The sequence below is a fragment of the Protopterus annectens genome, chromosome 1.part2 (assembly GCF_019279795.1).
Source record: "Protopterus annectens isolate FY-2018-M chromosome 1.part2, PAN1.0, whole genome shotgun sequence".
Taxonomy (NCBI): domain Eukaryota; kingdom Metazoa; phylum Chordata; order Ceratodontiformes; family Protopteridae; genus Protopterus; species Protopterus annectens.
In genome coordinates, this window is record NC_056727.1 from 360,815,896 (window position 1) to 360,831,730 (window position 15,835).

Sequence of the window (15,835 nt, forward strand, 5' to 3'; positions counted from 1 at the left end):
GTGAATGCAGCCATACTGCAGAGTTATTTGAACAGATTACTTCTCAATGCACAATCCTGTTTTAAACCTTTATTGGTAATGTACCTTAAATCTGGCATTTATACACATGCATATCTGGCCATAACATCAGCTGCCATACTCATACACCTTGTTCTTTGAATGGGTGGAATGACAGCATTATATGGCACAAACTGGACAGAACACAGAAGTGCAGCTTACTTAACTGTGGGTATTGCACTACATTTATCAGACATTGTTTTCAGCAGTTTTTTTTTCATTTCCTTTGTACAGTTGACAGGCGTTAGATTAGAGCACACATGCAGTGACTACAAGACTAGTGAGCACTTCTTATTTTGAAGCAGTACATTTCACAGCACCATCACCCTTTATAATCTGTTTATTACTGTGGCTTCAAGTCTGGCATGTACAGCATGGACAGCTGTATCAGACCTGTAAGTAATATAGCAATAACCCACGCCTGGGTGTGGGTAATGCTAAATTTACCCACGGTTGGCGTGGTTTGGCCCCGAGGGCGAAGCCCGAGGGACCAAACAAAGCCAACCGTGGGTAAATTTAGCATTACCTACACCCAGAAGTGGGTTATTGCTATTATACGACATTATTTAAGAAAAGAAACTGTTACTTTTCTTAAATAATGGCATAGTATAATGCCTGTTTACTGCCCTTCCGCAGATGTCTAGCATCCGCGGCAGTTCTGATGTACTGCGGCGCCGCGCAGTACATCAGAGTTGAGCAAAAGCAACGGAGAAAGCAAGATCTCCGTTGCTTTTTATGTCTCGCTATGTTAAATGAGTTTAACATAGCGAGACAGTTTTAAAATAAGCAACGGAGATGTCCGTCGCTTATTTTAAAACTGTCTCGCTATGTTAAACTCATTTAACATAGCGAGACACTCAAAAAGCAAGGGAGATCTGGCTTTCTCCGTTCCTTTTTTTAAGACACTGTCTCGCTATGTTAAATGGGTTTAACACAGCGAGACAGCTTTAAAATAAGCAACGGAGATGTCCGTCGCTTATTTTAAAACTGTCTCGCTATGTTAAACTCATTTAACATAGCGAGACACTAAAAAAAGCAACGGAGATCTTGCTTTCTCCATTGCTTTTTTTTAAAACACTGTCTCGCTATGTTAAATGGGTTTAACATAGCGAGACAGCTTTAAAATAAGCAACGGCTCCGTTGCTTATTTTAAAGCTGTCTCGCTATGTTAAACCCATTTAACATAGCGAGACAGTGTTTTAAAAAAAACGAGTTATACTAATGGAAAAAAGTCCGGGCGACCGGACCTTTTTCCATTAGTATAACTCGATTTACAACGGGCACGCTGGCCAATCAGCGTGCACGTTTTGGGGGGGTCATGGTATAATAACCCATTTACCCTCATCATTACCTGAGTGCAGTCTACAGCATATTTCACACAATGAGCACAGCAGAACAGTGACTGTTAATCTCAGTAGACCACAACCTAACTAATGTTTGTAAGCTATACAATAGCAATAATACATGGTTATTTGACTTAACTTGGTTTACCATTTCAGGTAGGCACTGACACATTACTAAACATACTACAGTTCCCAAGTATGTTATACCTGACTGTTAAGACTGCAAACTCTGTAAATACTTTTTAATCTTGACAGTACATTATACATTAGGTTATTGTTTTGCTTTTTTCCTACTCACCACACTCACTCCTCATCCTGGCCAGACACCCTGCATGAGACTGCACATTGTGAGTTCTGTCGTCTGCAACTGTTGTAGGAGAAAGAAAGAATTATGCATACCAGTGTTGCACATATTCAGTTTGTATACTTATAACTCACTGGGAAACATACTTGCATATCTGTGGGGTGCACTCAGGATGTGCTTCTTGGACCCAGGTGTCCAACATTCCCCTCTTCCTTTGCTCCAGGTCATTGTAGTGATGATGACACTGCTCACCAGTGTGGCAGATAGCAGTAGCACTGGTAAGGTCCCTAACCAACCGATCCCAGGCCTCAGACTTACATTCTGAGTTCTGGTAATTGGCGTGCAGTAGCTGGGGTTCATAGTTGCAGACTAGGAGTCCAACACACTCTGGACTCCTGCACACCCCATCTTTGTGCCTGAAAGCCTGCTCACTCACCAACACCACCATGCATATCAGCAGCCAAGTGACAACTCCAATGAGTGGTGTGAAATTCCTGCCTATTGGCCTTTATATGGGATGCATTCCTGCCTTTACACATCATACTGCAACTTTCAAAAAAGCTGTGTGTAGCTTAGATTCACACAAACTGGTACAAACCATTTAAGCGAATATAAGTGAAGCTGAGCAGTGCTCAAACAGAGTGGACTGTTAACCAGGTTTCAGCGGAGCTGAGCACTATGCAAACTCACAGAAACCATTTAAGTGAGCCTGTGTACCATGCACTTTTGCTAAATATTGCTAAATACCACTATCTTTTATTTTACATTACAGTGATGTTGCAGTCAGCTGACTAATTTTCAAAACAAATATTATAAAGCATATCAGTACTCAGAACTTGAATCTGACACCTACTACACTATACCTCATCACTCAACCTGTCTAGCCACTTGGATAGTGCAGGGAAGCAATATATCTTCACATATACTACTATGACCGTGTGGGGTTGTGCATTGCTAAGCAATGCAGAACCAAAATAATTAAATACATCTGGTTTCTATTTTTAGACATATAACAGCTGTCAGATGCATATGTATAAGTGCAGCTCAGCATCGCTAAGCACTGTGCCACACTGTGCAAATGCACATTAAATTAAAAAAAAAATGTAAAACAAAAATGCCCCGGTGCTTACTACCTGTCCAGACCATTTTCTGGACAGTCCACAAGTACAGGACAGCCTCTGCAGTACTACTTGCTTGGATTCAATATCCTTGTACCTCTGATCTCCCTTGGATCTCTCAAGCTGTGCAACTTATAGTGCAAATATCAAAGACAGATTTCTTCAATGACATTTAAGGTTTCACTTAATGTCATGCAATATTTTGTAAGTCACATGGTTTTTGAAGTATTAAGTACACATGGAATATTGCTTATTTTCATAATTATTGAAAAACTAGTAATATTTCCAGTACAGTGTGATATAAACTAGCATCTTCAGTGAATCATCCTGTCTCCCACATTGACATTTCATACCATACACCTCAATGAAATATAGGTCTTTAAGTTATAAAAATATGAACACAAATATGAAAATATAAAAATAAGTAGCAAACAAAGATTAGTTTCTCTACTACAGGACATCCTAGGCTCACAATCTTACTGTCATTTTGATGATAACTCCTTCACATTTCTAATAACTGCATTTTACTAACTGGGAAGTCACTTAGTTAAAGCCATACTCAAAAGAGATCTGACCTCCATAAGGAGATATGAGTGTGAACTGGAAGTATACAAAATAGGCATTATAGGTTTGAGTGAGTTAATAATCAGCATGGCCAGTTTTTAATTTGCTCAGCACCTCACTGATATGTCGCACAATTTCTTGCTGGGACTGACTGCAGTATTTTCTATGAAAACTAGAGAATAGTTTCTAGGTCCTGTTGTGGCTAGTCAGCCCCTATAAGATACTGAAGCATTTCTCATCCTAAAAAATAATTTTCTTGAATTTACAGAAGTAAAAAAAAATGACAAGGTACATGGCCAAAAATGCCCCCACAAATACCTCACCCAAAAATTTTTATTAATCACTTTCATAAGATGTTCTCAGGAGTTCTTCAGAATGATTGAGTTACAAATGTATATGTTATAAACAGGAAATTACATTATAGTCATATAATAACATCATTTTCTATTCATTTAAAAAAAACAACCATTTCTTAAACATTATAATATGCATACAAAGTATAATTTCATTGGTCATAATCACAAAACACTGTTTAATGAATTATTGTCATTCAATCCTGGAGAAGCTCCAGCATCCAATTGGTATACTGGCTGTTTATATTCTAGTTTGCTTTCCCAGTTTACCCACCTTGCATTTCTTAAAGCTTAAAAATTCCAGTATTATAATCACTGAAAACAAGTAGCAAATATCTGCTGTAATCAGAACTGAATTGAATTGCTGTCAAATATTGTCATTCTAATAAATCAAAGAAATGTAGGGAATTCCTCAAAACCCAGGGGAACAAATTTAAATCCCTTTTAAGCATGGACTCCACATATATAGCCAAACATTCCATTCTAGACCCTCTTTTGAAATAATATGACGAAATGTGTCTTCCAGATTTTTATGAAACATTGGATTAGTAAGCATATTGATATTGCACCATTAATATGGATGTTTCACCATCAAAATATTTCATTCCTGGCTTCTGTTTCGACAACCTGTCAACATCACCTTATTATAGTCCAGCCCTCCCCTACCATCTCAATTCCTTCACTACTTCATACTAAAGCCATACATTTAAATATAGCACCAAACCTCTTTAATACCAGCAAAATAGCATGTTTCACATATAGATATGTGCACCAACATACTACAGCCCATCTGCTCTGCAAATATGCTAAACTAATGCTCAAACACCCAAACCCATCAATACATTTAAGATCAAACATCAAACTTATCAGTGTTATCCACCCAAACAAAGCCAGGTTCCAAAATTAATCAACAAGGACCAAACATACCACCCTTTTCAAATGCTTATACTACTATCAACACTACCCATAAAAAATCAGGCATTTTATTTCTAAACATGAATTTCAGGAGCCTAGTGAATAAAATACATGAATTTCATGCATCACTTTCATTCTACTCACTGGGTATAGCCCTTTTAAGTGAAACCTTGCTAAAGCCTCAGTTAAAAGACAATGAAATTCTACTCCAAGGCTACAACATCCATAGACTAGACAGATTAAACAAACGTGGTAGAGACCTAGCTATTATTTTCAAAAATGCACTCAAAATTGAATGTCTAGAATGAAACCCTCCAAAACTCAATAATGCTGAGATGCTATTCACTACACTTAAAAAATCCTAATAAATTCATAATGATTATAGCAATCTACATCCCTCCTTGAAAGAACCCGACCATAATTGAGGGCTTCCTCTATTGGTCATCTGTAACATTTTCTCATGAATCCATAGTTATGGGTGACTTCAACACAGACTGGCTAACCTGCACCTCAGATAATCCCACTAATTTCATAAACCTGTATAGATTTTTCCAGTTAATACTATCCCCAACTAGAGAAGACAAAAAAAATGACAAAAAAAAATAGACAGTTAATACTTGACTGGATCTTAACCAATAAACCATCACTTGCCAACCAGTCAGATTGCGCCCCAGATAACATTAGCAACCACCTACCCACCTACCTGCTCAAACAATATCTACACTCCCCCAAAAGTATCATATATAGACAAATACTCAATTCTCACCTCAAGCCTTCATATCAACCCTTCAACAATGTGACTGGACCCCACTAACTTCACTCCCACTGGATGCTACTGTATCATACTTTAATAATACATTCTTAGATATATTGAACAGCCAAGTACCTCCTAGAATTATTAGAGCAAAGGCAAATTATGATCTCTGGCTAACAAAGAAACCAAGCTTTTTCTCAGAACCAGAAATAAAGCTTGGGTACAATATCAGTCCAACAAAAAACAAGCGACTCTAGACTATTACCGGCCACTAAGAAATAAAGCTAAGAAACCGGTCAAAAATGACCAAAAATCCTACTACATTGCAACCCAACAAAAAATACCGAAACAACCCCAAAAAAGTCTGGGCTACTATTAATCAGTCACTGCAACCAGGTCAATCTCTGACTCCAACTCCTACCACTACAAATGCTATGGACAGTATAGCTACTCAATTCAATACTTACTTAACAAGCTTCATATTAAATCTAACCAAAACTATCAGCAATACACCTCTAACCATTCCCAAAGATCCTTAAAAAACATCAAAACTCCTTCTCCTTCAAACCCTACAAGCCAACACTATAAAAAAACATGCTCTACAAACTTAAACCTACCTTGCTTGAAGCTGATAACCTACCATCTGGATATCTCAAGTTAGCTGCTGATGCTATTTCCTATCCAGTCTGTATTTTGATCAATCACTCCATAGCTGCGGTAGCGTTGTCGCCTCACAGCAAGACGTTGTCCCGTTCGATTCTTAGCTAGAGCGTCTTTTGTGTGGAGGCATGCGTGAATAGGCGTGCCTTCATTGAAGGTTGTGTGTCAGGGCTGGTAACACAGCACGTAAAAATCCACTACCAAACATTAGCGGACCGGAGTTCCGCTGTGGCGACCCCTAACCATGATAAGCCGAAAGACACAACAACTCCATAACAGAACATCACAGTCCCAAAATCTGGAAAATATCCTATATCATACCACTTCATAAAGGATGTACCTGTACAGACATTTTTAACTTCAGACCAATTGCAATTTTATCTCCTCTAGCCAAAATTTTAGAAAAATGTATCCACTCCCATCTCATGAATCACTTACTACCCAATAATCTTCTAACAAATTCCGAACATGGCTTCCAACCCAACCACAGTACTACTATAGCTCTTTTACGTTTTACCAACACTATTAACCAATTCAGAAATAATGGTCAACTAGTCTCCTCTATATTCCTAGACATGTCCAAACCATTTGATATTGTCTCCCATCAAAAACTCTTACACTCCTACATGAACTCCTCTGTTTTAAACAAAGCCATTTTGCCCTTGCATGGTTCCACGACTACTTATTGGACTTATAACAAGCTGTAAAATGGCAAAGTGAAGTCTTCTGTCTGCTACCTATTACATTATGCATACCACAAAGCTCATTTCTAGGTCCACTCCTATTTAGCATCTTTATCAACAAGCTCGACACTGCTACTGACCTTGCCACAGTCATACAATAGGCAGATAATTCTACACTCATCTGTGTGACCCGCTCACTCTTTAAACTTCAAGAAATAACACAGCTTTCATTCTCAGCAATAGAATCCTGGCTCTCTGACTCTCAGCTAATTCTTAATCCCAGTAAAACTAAACTAATGATTTTTTTTCAAATAGCAATACTTTAGACCTCCAATCCCCCTTTCTAATTTATTCATCTAGTAATACTAAGATAGAACCTGTATTACACACTAAGCTACTTGGTATTACAATTGATAATAACATGAAATTTGATAAGCATCTGTCCCTAATTATAAAAAAGTCCATAAAAATTAGGTTCTCTTTATAATTTTATACCATGCCTCACTGACTCCACAAGACAATCTTTTGCCAGGACTCATGCACTGTCCGCCCTTCTTTATGCCTGAAGAAAACTAACTTAGCAAAACTAGAAGACTGCTTTAATAAGAGTGGCAGATTTGCTACCGACTCACCATATAGATCACATCACTGTATTGCCTTACCCCAAATAAACTATCTTGAGTTACCCAATCTCCTAACATTCATTGAAATTGCAGTGACCCACAGCTTACTATACCAACTTGAAAAGTATCCAGCACTCTGTTACATACTTCAACCTCAATCTAATAAAAAACAACTAAGATCTTCTGACAAATTTTTATTACAAGTCACAAAAGCTAACAATGTGTAGAGATTCTCTTTACTCCAATAAGAGCTCCAGAACTTGAAAACTGACCCCTCAGCACATCTTAACCACTGCTAAACCCTCACAGTTCAAAATACTTCTCAAGTCGTACCTAGATAACTCCTGGCTCTGCTCTTGTCTTACTCCTGGCTAACTATTGCCTTTACTCTACAATGCCATAAACAGTCTTTATAGTATATTATAAATTGCTGTAAGCAAATCTTATATTTGCTGTTTTTGTAAATTCTTCACCAGTGACATTTAATCTCAACTAACTTTTGTAAGTGTAATTCTGTGTTTCTGTGAATAATTTGTGTTCCTCTGTGCTTCCAACAACTGTATGAGCTTCTTTTTACAACTGTGTTTCTTGGTACTTTTGAACAACTGTATAAATATCTTAACAAATGGTTTTGTACTGATCTCTGTTGTATCTTCTCAAATTTTTGGGGCTTACCCCAGGCCTCCACTGAAAATGGACATTTGCCCAGTTGGACTATCCCAGTAAACAGACATTGAATAAATAAATAAATAAATAAATAAATAAATAAATACATGTCAACAATAATGCTTCAGTCTATCAACAAACAAAATAAAATACTATCTAAATGGGTACACGCTGCAAACATTTCATTAAAAGGCAGTATTGAATAAAAAATCACCATGCCAGCAGTAAACTATGCATTTCAGTAATAGCTGGTTGTGTTCTAAGACATTCTTCCTGATTTATCATATTTCATTGTGTACAGGGATTTGTCATTACTCAGACTATTAAGTAAGTTAATTTCTTCCTTTATCAAATTATGATTATTCTACAAAGTATAGAGTTACATTTACATCTAATGTCATTCTTATACCTTTCTTTCTAAAAATAATTGAAATTTGGATGTAGAGGGGATTTAAAAATCATCTCTGTGATCTCTTTGAACAATTTTCACTCATTTTCTTGTTGTAAAGAATAAAATTAAAATTTAATGTTCGTATTAAAGAATATAATTCAGTCAATGTGTTTACTAAGTTCAATTGTCTTACTGGTAAAAAAATAAAGCTCTTACTGAGCAAACAGAAATGTACATCTATAACCATTTCAGTAGTATGATTACAACTTCCGAAATAATTGTTTTCATTAATTACAGTAGCTGTAGCAACTAATAAATCTGTTATTTCATATTGCTCTGATTCTGCCACAGTCGAGTTCCACTGAATTAATTGTATATCTTGCCAGTAATTGGTGGATGTGTGAGATCAGATATATTTGGTTGTAGTTGTCAAAGGTTGTTTGGCCAGTCTCTTGGCCCATCATAACAGCAGAAAATATGAAAAAATATCCATAGGCTCAATTGTGATAATGTTGTCGTTCAAACCATCAGTCACATAAAAAATAAACAAAAAATACTTCCAACAGCCAGGTACCTGTGTCCAAGTACACACAATGTCCAAGTAGCAAGAATAAGCAGACAGAGCCAGGCAAGGCTCTTCTCTCCAATATAAAATTTAAGTTTTTTCGCAGTACAAACTGCACAAGCGCTTTCACAAACAGCTTCATCAGATGCTTAAAATTACATAAAAATGCCCCCTCCTTTTATACACCTATTTACAAATCACATGACTTTGCTCATTATTCATCACATGATACTGACATTACATCTAACAATTCCAACACAATAAAACATTTTATTAAAAATAAAATAAAAATATAAAAACACTTTAAATTACCTAAACAAAGGTCTTGATTTAAGTTTAGGTCTTAGGGGACATGGTAAGTCAGGCCATGTTCTGCATCCCCCCCTTAATCTAACTATCCAAGTTGCTTCTAAATCCTCAGTGTGACTACATATATCACCTGCTCTTACACTTGGATAAATCCTGCCTATAGCCATAAACCTAAAAACATGCGATGGATCTGTACTAATAACATGTTTGGCTAGGGCAATAACTACTACTGGCTGGCTAGATTTTCCCATTTTGCTCATTACTTCAGTAGTGTTATTCTACCTATCTGTTGTCCAGATTAGCAAGTCCTTGTAAAAACTTGTCTGAGATAGTTTTAAGTGCAGACGCGTGCGCACACACACACACGCACACACACACACACACATACACACACACACACACACACACACACACACACACACACACACACACACACACACACAAACATACCAGTTTTCCAGGAGGGATTAATGATATCTCTCTAATACCATCTTCTTCCCCCTTGCCTCTAAAACTGCTAGGCCAATCAGGTACACCAAAATCACAATTACTGCCTATGTTTAAAATAAGCCAGTTGTAAAATGCATATATAGTAGCTACAGTTTTAAGTAGTTCCTCTTTAAAAGGCATATGCTAGCAATTGATATATCATGAGTTTGCACACTTACTTTTCTACTTATTAAATAAACCACCAGTCATAAGTTTTTTGAAATTAGATTAGTAAAACTCTTAAAATAGCAATGTAGTTTGAAAGATTAGATATAGAAGCAACTGTACATAAAAACAATGAAATACAAAGCAAATAGGTTTTAAGACAGATGTCATGTAAAATATACTCTAGCAACTACTCTGGTCCTATTACCAAGAGTCACTAAAGATTTTATGAACTGCTATTTAATTCAGATTTGTAAGTCAAAACAGCAGTTGTATAGCCTCACAGGCAATGAATTCCAGGCTTGAGTATGTGTCCATAGTGCATACTTTAAAAGTGAGGCAAGAACTTACTGGTAAAAGTTGTTTTCTCTGCCTAAACATTTCCCAGGATCTGCATTTCCTGTTTGCATTTGTTTTTGAATGTAAAAGTTCAAGTTCCCACTGCCAAATGGTAAGCTATAGTCCAAATAAGGTAATGCAGCATTTGACCTAGAGTAACATTTTAAGGAACACTAAGCTTTAGGTACAGCAAATAATGTACACATGTACAATGTCAGGGGGTCTGAGTGGAGAGATGAAAAGTCAGCAAGCAAAGGAGAGTAGTAGTGCTGAAATTGAATTCATCCTCAAGTCTTGGTGAGTACTTGCCCAAGGTGGACCCTGTTTTTCACAAAATCTCACCAAGGAGACACTGATATATTGACTGTATTTATATAGCATATATCATAGACGGAAATAGGTTAAAATTTAAAAAAAGAAAGCTGGGTGCCCAAGACCCAGGATAAAAAAAGTACTCACTCTTGCTAGGCACACTGGTGCCAGGACTGGAAAAGATGACAGTGTAGAATCCTCAAAATACATAAACATTCCTACAATGGGGCCAGGCCAGGCCCAGGGATAGGATGGCCCCCCTGTTGTAGAAGGAAGTAGTAGTCCACAAAAGTCACAAAAACTGATAGGCTAAAGAAGAGCCATAAAGACGATAAAGTGGACTGTTGAGGATAAGAAAGAAGTTATGTGTTGTTACTGTTATGCAAAAACCCCAGAATTTCCAGACACAAGATATACAAAATGATTAAGAGAGAAATTAGAGGAAAGAAAAATACTTACATGAGAAAATCTGTTAGAAGCTTCAAATAAAAATTTGTAACTCCATACGAATTGCAGAAAGAATAATTTCTGGACACATTGAGGGTGCTGTGAAGAGCACTTTTGGCTGACAAAGAGTGAAACAATACTAATTTCATGAACTTTAATCATACTTTGACTTAGGTATGGGGTCCATTCCCATCAGGGTATTAGAAACCCAAAAGATTTAGAGAAATTAAAAAGTGAGATGTTAGCTTCACCTTTGAACAGCTTTGCTGATTTTCCCTTGAAAGCAACTGCATATTCTGTACATTTATTTTATTTTGCTTTCCATACATTGTACATATTGCAGTAAGTACTGGAAGCAACAACTAGTTTTTTTAAAGAAAAAAGGCATTTAACTCAACTTAATATAACTTTTTTTATGCTTTATTGAAAGACAATTGCAAGCTTCACTCAGCTTGTCACAGACAGTTAAATCAGTACACGATGTGAGACAAAAAAATTGCACTTGACTGCAGGGAGCAGTTAGCACTATATGCAAGTGCAAATATTTATTTATTAGCCTTTAATTATTTATTATTTTTTATTACTTTGAAAGTCCATCTGTTCAAATTCCCTTTTCAGCAGTGGTCTGGGGAAAAAAGCTCTAACTTGCATACTTTTTCCATAGGCAATTAGCGTAAGCTAACAATAAAATATACTATTTAACACTGAGCTATATGTATAGTTTAACAGCTGATTATAATGTTAAGTGCACTACAGAGTATGTACAGCTTGCTAATGTCACACATCTAAAGAACATTCAACATCAGTTTATAATTTATGTACAGTCACATTGAGATTTTAGTATACAGACAGCAGACGAGGCATTTGCAGGTTTTATCTAAATAATTATTCACTTGAAATGTGTAATCAAGTGAGGATGTGTAAGAATTTTATATTTACTTAATCTGGCTGCAATAGGAGTGAATCAAGGGTTAAAAATCACTTTTCTCTGAGAGTAAGTTGTTTGCATCTTGGCAGAATCTGTTTATGTTTATTAAGTTCCAGTGACCAAGCACAAAATTCAGAATTAGAATTGTTAAACTACAGGTCAGACTGTCTATTGGTTCAGTATTACATATTGGAATTTCCTGAACTTTTTAAGCCATGTGCAGCTACTAAGAAGACCAGACATTGCCTTTGCCATGTTTTCTTCCTTTAACATACAAATACAATTCATTGTTGTATATCAAGCCATATCACAGCATCAGGGAGTTAGGAGAGATGAGATGTTGTGGGAATAAGGTGCTCTAAGCTACCATGCAGCTTACTTACTGCAGTAGGTCAAACACAATAAACAGTTATTCTTGACAGACACACCCTCTTTATGAAACTCATTTTTTTCATTTAGTAACTTTTGCTGTGAGTTGCATCTAAGCTGCTTGGTGATCGTTCTAAATCTATCCTCTGATAAATGTAGTAACAAAATATTTGAAAGAAACAAGTGGTTGAAAAGATAGAATGGAAAATGTTGTTGTTTGTCTTTCGGCTTTTTCCCAGTAAGGGGTCGCCACAGTGGAACTCTGGTCCGATAATGATTGGCAGTAGAATTTTTTTTTTTTTTTTTTTTACGAAACACTGACAAAACTGCAACATGAACTTCTGTTAATGACTTAGGATGTAATTCCCAATAGTGTATATAATTTAAAGACAAAGAGCAGTCTGCACATGGAAGGGTAACAGACAACCTAATCAGAAATGTGAGAGATCGGTTATTGGATCTTATACATTTATTTAGTTTTAAACTTAAGTAATCTTAAATTATCATCAGACAAGAAATTAGCAATAGTAATCACAATATACAAAGGAAAGTCACATTTTGACAATGTGTGACAATGACAGACAAGTGAGGACAGGGTGTTGCCAGGTTATTTAGAATCTGTATTCACTAGAGTCACTAGAGTCAAATTGTATTCCGCCTCCATTATGTTATCAAGGGATCACATAGTATCCCTGTGATAACAATAATTAGCCCTGCTTTCTGGCTTTCAATTCAGGCTGCCTTTTTATGAGAGACAGTGAAAAGTATTTTTCAGTTTTCATGATTCAGACAGGACTTAAGATATAGTACAACAAACCACTGTGTCAAAATGAATGCAGTCTTGTTTTTTTTCAGCAGTATAGTCAAATGATTGCTATGCTTTTTGACTCTATGATATACTGCAGAAAACAGAAACATTGACTGGCATGGCTGTTTGTCAGATGAATAACCCTGTCATCAAAAATGCAGCTGAAAATGGAGAGGTTGATGGTATGTCTGTTTGCCCAGATGAAACATATGGATAGGAGTAATATATAATTATCAACTATGAGATGGGAAAGGCGAGTTTAACACCAAAATTGATAGGTTAATTAAAGCATCAAAGGGGAAATTTACTAGTCTTAAAATGGCCTGAAAGGGCAGATAGCCTTGTACTTATTATGAACCTATGAATAGATGTGTTATCAAAATATGCAACCAAGCATTAGTTAGAGAAGACAAGCTTTTCATTTACAGGTAATAGCATTACTTGAGGTTCCCTTCTGCAAATGAATTAACCTAAAAGGGAGCCACATTTATGAGTTAATCTTGTGATTCCCCTCATAACTGAAAACCTAAAAGGGATTCATCCAGACAACATAAACTTTCTGGTCTTTCCTGCACCAGCAAAGATGTAACCCTCATACTGCCTTCACATAGTGGAAGCAGCAAAATTTTTCCAGATCTCTGATGTGAAGCCTGTGTAAACTTATGCAATATACCTACAGGATTATAATTGTGTCTCTAATTGTAACCAAACTGTTATGTGTGCAAGAAATGGATGCCAGTTTTTTTTTTCTTGAGAGCAGAGTGAAGTGAAGCTCGAGAGATGAATCTTGACATCTATGTTGAGAACACATATCTACCTAGTTATGAACAGGGAGACCCAATAATTATTTGTATTACATGGAGCATTTGCTGCCCCAATGTACTACTAGTTAAAAAAAAGAGTAGGGGCATGAGGTGGCTTACAGTTTTCAAGTCATAAAACACTTTGCACTGGGAGACAGGAAGAGGTCAGAAATTATGGGTTCTTCTGGTAGACCGACAGCTTTAAAGCTGTTAAACACTTTAGTCTGCTTTTTTATGTCTAACATCAAAATGTGTTTTTCAGTTTTCAAAGCTGTTTTAGCTTTTCTGTGCTGTTTGATAATGGTAACTGTGAACCTCTTGCATGAGACTACAAAATAACATCTCTGAAAGCTATGTATAAGATAACTTAAGTGTCTCTTTGACATCAAAGAGGTGAATAAAAAGACTGTGACCCAGATTTATGAAGCCTATATTAATTTATTTATTTAACATTTGTTTACTGGGGAAGTCTGACTGGGCTAGTTGCCCATTTTCAGTGGAGGCCTAAGGATAAAAGCTCCACGTACATACAAGTACACAGTATAGCAGTACAAAATTATGCAGATTATAATAAAGAAAACTATACAGTGGAATATCCGGAGTTTCCGCTGTGGCGACCCCTAAAAGCCGAAAGACACAAACAAACAAATACAGTGGAATATTATAATATAATGTTTGCCAAGTAACAGACAATTTTTAAAAATTATATATACATTAGAATAGAAGGTGGGAAGAAAGAGTTTGAGGGTGGGCTGAGGTGGGGAAATAATAAGTATGTTCAACCAGTTGAGGAGCGGGAGCATAACCAGTTGTTATTTAGATGTATCTTTATCAGGTTTTTGAACTGTGCTGAGTCACTGGTGTTGCGCTAACATCATGTGTACGATGAGCAGCAGTAAGCATGCTAAGCTGTATTCATTAAAGAGGTATGCATGCTGTGCCTGGCTTCAGGACAAGGGTAAGTGACAGAATATACTAATTTATATATCCTTTGTTGACCAGATTAGCCCCACTAGGCTAGTAATCTGTTTTCAGTAGAGACAAGAGGTTGTATTTGTACTACTAGCAGAAATTTGGCCAGGGCATCAGGGAACATTCCCTACTATGGATGAAGAGCACAAACAGAAATAATATGGAAGGGTAATGTTATTTGGAATGTAGGTAAAGAAACATGTTCAGGTATATGTGTATTATGTCAAGAAGATATCAAGATATTAGATGTTACAACAGTTGAAATAGGTAGAATAACAGTGTTAGACATAAGGTGGGGAAACATGTATAGAGTTGTAGCTTTATATGCATATGTTGCAAAAAATGAAAAAAGAAAGAGAGATGATGTTCAAAAGTATACTTAACTATGTATGTCTAAATATGAACATAATAGTAGCAAGATATTTTAATTGTAACATACGAGAAAAAAGAACAATTGTGACATTAAAATAGTTACTGGAATTATGAGGAGTGGCAAGTTAAAGTTATGGGAAAACAAACATTGCATGTATAAGAGAAATGAAATTAAAACTGAAATAGACTATTTTTTAATTTCAGAAAGTTTAAAATAAAACAAAAAGGAATGAAGTAAAATTGGTTTTCTGATGATATAGGGATTTGGATTAAAATGCAAGAAAATGAAGCATATATTAAGATAGGAAAAGGAATTAAAAGGCTCAATGAAAAAGATTTAGATTTGGTAGAAAGAAAAGAACTTGTACTCCGGAAACATCATATGAGTATGAAAGAATTTTTATGAAAATTGGACAGTATGGTGGTTTCATTTTAGAGAAAAATATAAAAAGTATTCTTAGAATGTGTAGAAAAAAAGAAAAAATAAAGGTAGAATACAAGATGCTAAGTCAAGAGATACTCAAAG